Source organism: Notolepis coatsorum (assembly GCF_963971535.1).
Source record: "Notolepis coatsorum genome assembly, chromosome: 7".
NCBI lineage: Eukaryota > Metazoa > Chordata > Actinopteri > Aulopiformes > Paralepididae > Notolepis > Notolepis coatsorum.
This window is the reverse complement of record NC_140171.1, coordinates 68,183,064-68,186,838: the sequence shown is the minus strand read 5'-3', so window position 1 is coordinate 68,186,838 and position 3,775 is coordinate 68,183,064.

Genomic DNA, 3,775 nt, shown 5'->3' with positions numbered 1-3,775 from the left:
ATCTGTTATCCGACAGATACCCCTTCTTTGCGGCCTTAACCGCTCCATCAGCAACGCCCATAAAAGCGCTGACGCCTTTTAATTTGCCACTGTTCTCCTCTGAGGGGGACAATCCTGGTGCCATACAAATCAATATATTTTGCCTGGCGCATTCTAAAGCGAAAGGTAGGGACTTCCTAGGTGCTGATAAGAGCACATTCAAGTAAGGTTTAAACTCACTTCTGTAATATGTTCATTCCAGAGTTCTCCGTTGGCAGTATTCTAGTTTATGTCATTTGGCTGTTATCTTATACCTTGACGTCAGCCCAACCCAGGGACGCCATGTTAAGAGCTACAGGTGTCTCTATCTATCTCAACACCGATTCAAGATAAAACCCTGTGGCCGCTCGATATCCCTCAGCGAGGTGCTAAACTCACCAAGTTCTCGAGTCAATTCCCAATCCTAATCACGCCATGTATTAAGCCACAGAACCTCTGATTAGTTCAACAAGTCCGGTTGACACAGAGTCTCTGGTGCTTGCTTGGCATTCCTTCCAGGAGATTTGTTTAATTCTTCATGGAAGTGGCCAAGTTTGTATTTTATTTAATTCTTATTTCATAGTCACTGGTTAGTTTTATCCATTTCATATGAAATATAAACTTATAAGAGTTGTTAACCTCTTCATTGTTTGTAATAAACAGAATGTCTGCTTGGGAAAACTCGTTTCATTGAATAGTCATATTCACAGCAATACTATTTAATAGGTAGTACTATTAATAATAGTGTAATATTAGCGTATAATATTAATAATCATTTCCATAAGACCAGGTCAAAAACACGCTCAATACAAGAGTATCTGCGTCGAAGCCATACTTTTGAGTCCAACCAGTGATGCAGTCGTAATATGGGAACTGCCCATACGCCACGTGCGCGCGCGCTCCCGCGCACGCGCATACATGTTCCCTCGGTTGCGCACAGACAGATGATTATTATGCATAACAATGTTTTAAATGTAATTGTAGTTACAATTTCTTTAATTGAATTAACTTAAACTAGAAAAGTAAATACAAACTAAATTAACAATGTAACTCAAAATGAACATATTACCTCGAGTAAACTTCTGTAGTTCCATGATTCCTATTGCCCCACCTGTTGCTCATTGGGAAAATTTACATAGAGCAGTCTCAAAATGTATATGGCGAGGCAAGCGAGCTCGGGTTAAACTTACTACCTTACAAAATGAGCGGCAATCTGGTGGTTTAACTGTGCCAAATTTTAAGTTATATTTTCAAGCGTTATCATTTCGTCCTCTGTTGAGTTGGTTTAATTTAAATTCTGAGGCCCCCTGGCTTAATATTGAAAAACATATTGTGGCGCCGATTCGTTTACAAGACATTGTCTTTACAGATATTTCACTAAAGCAATGTAGATTACGTTATGGTCCGATAATAGCGCATGCCATATCTTTATGGCGCAAATATGAAAAGTTACTTAATTGGGATACTAAGTGGCATGAACAGACTCCCTTATTTCATAACCCGTTTTTGCTTAGCGGAGGCCGCAGTTTTGTAGCTCAATCATGGTCCAACTGTGGCATTCATGTACTTGGCGATGTTATGGAGGACAATGGTCTAAGAACATTCTCAGATCTGAAAGAGTCATATAACTTACCTGGCACCTCCTTTTTTTTATATTTACAGCTCCGCTCGGCTATGCGAGCCTATGGAGTTCCATGGACCAAACCAACTACTCACCCGTTAATTACTTTCTCTAAAAAAACTGCAGGTCTCTCCAAAGGACAAGTCTCTATAATTTATAAAGATCTATCACAAAGATGTACTTCGTTAATACCTGTTATCCAATCGTGGAGCACAGAATTGGGATTAGAACACCATCACTCTATCAATTGGACCAGAGTTTGGGGAAATGTTACTATGGCATCACGAAACCCAAATCATCAGCAGATTCATTTCAATTTTGTCCATAAAACATATTTAACCCCCCAGAAAGCTTATAGAATGAGACGTGCTATGTCACCAAACTGTACACTTTGTTCTCTAAATACTACTGGTACTTTTACACATATGATGTGGGAATGCCCCACAGTTAAAAGTTTCTGGGAACAGATAACTAATTATCTATCTAAAGTATTACAAAAACATATTCCCTGTTGTCCCAAATTACTTCTCCTTAATGATGATGATTCTTTAGCTTTAAGTATTGTTCAGAGACGATTTTGGCTGGCAGGAAGTACTGCTGCAATTTTTTTTTTGGCGCTGCGATGGCAAGCTCCACACTCTCTGCCCTTTAATCACTGGAAACAGTTATTAGCTGATGTTGTAACAATGGAGCTTTCTACAGCTAGATTAAATGGGGCAAGATATCAAACAATAGATAGCTGGAACCATATTCTCTATCAAGTTAGGACTTTCAATATATAGCTAGCAGGACATAACTAATTATATCTGTATAATTCCTTTTAGTTTTTTTTTATTTTCTTGGTCTTTGTTGACATTTTTGTTCAATTAATTTTCTTCTCAGGCCTATGACGGGGTGGGTTGGGGGGGGGGTTACTATTATTATTATTATTATTATTATTATTATTATTATTATTATTATTATTATTATTATTATTATTATTATTATTATTATTATTATTATTATTATTATTATTATTATTATTATTATTATTATTATTTTTTTTTTTTTTTTTTTTTTTTTTTTTTTTAAACTTTGACCAGTCACCTGGTTCTTTTTAGCGTTTATCGCTTTTTCTTCTCATTCATACTTGGTCAAGTTCGACCGACAGAAGCAGGCTGAAAGGGTTCAGATGGGGGGGTAGACACTCTGGGAAAGGCACGGCTGCCGTCCGGGATTCGAACGCGCTCAGCCCCAGATCCGCGCGAGCGCGGTTGTCCACGGCGCTGAAATAGCACTCGCGGTACGTGGTGAGCTACTGGAGCTCCCCCTTTATTATTATTATTATTATTATTATTATTATTATTATTATTATTATTATTATTATTATTATTATTATTATTATTATTATTATTATTATTATTATTATTATTATTATTATTATTATTGTTGTTATTATTATTATTATTTTTTTATTTATTTTTTGTCAACGGTGGTTGGTGCAGGGGTTAGGGGGTAGGAGTTATTTATTTTAAATGAGGCAAGGGGCAAGCCAATGCATGTAATTGGCAAATAATTTAAATGTATGTTTTTATGTGCATTATATGTGCATTGTATGTGCATTATATATCCTGCCTTTTCTTCCAAAAAATGAAATAAAAATATATATAAAAAAAAAAGAAACAATGTAACTTAGGGCCCTTTCTCACTCACGTTTGGAGATCGAATCACTGCTCCCGAGAACGGGGGGGAGTGTTCTCACTCACCCCTTTTGCGATGCGAAACGGCTCTGATTCGTTTCACCCCCCGCTGAACGGGATCAGTTGGAATAGGTGGTCTCGGATTCGGCCCCGGGAGAACGGGGGGCGTGGTTTTGCGAGCTTGTACCTAAACACGGGCGTGGGCAGATAACACCACAGCAACAACTGGAGAATACCCACAAAAATGATATTTATGGGCATTTTGAGAGTTCAGACCTCAACCAAAAACAAGTGGATGAAAAACATGAAGCCACGTTACAAACGCACAGCACTTCCCTGGCTCGCATTAGGCCTGGCAATTTTTGTTTGCCATGCTATTTTCTATACATTAGTTTCTTGTTTGAATGCATTTATTTCTATTAGACCAGTGGTGCCCAACCAGTCGGCCGTGGTCGAC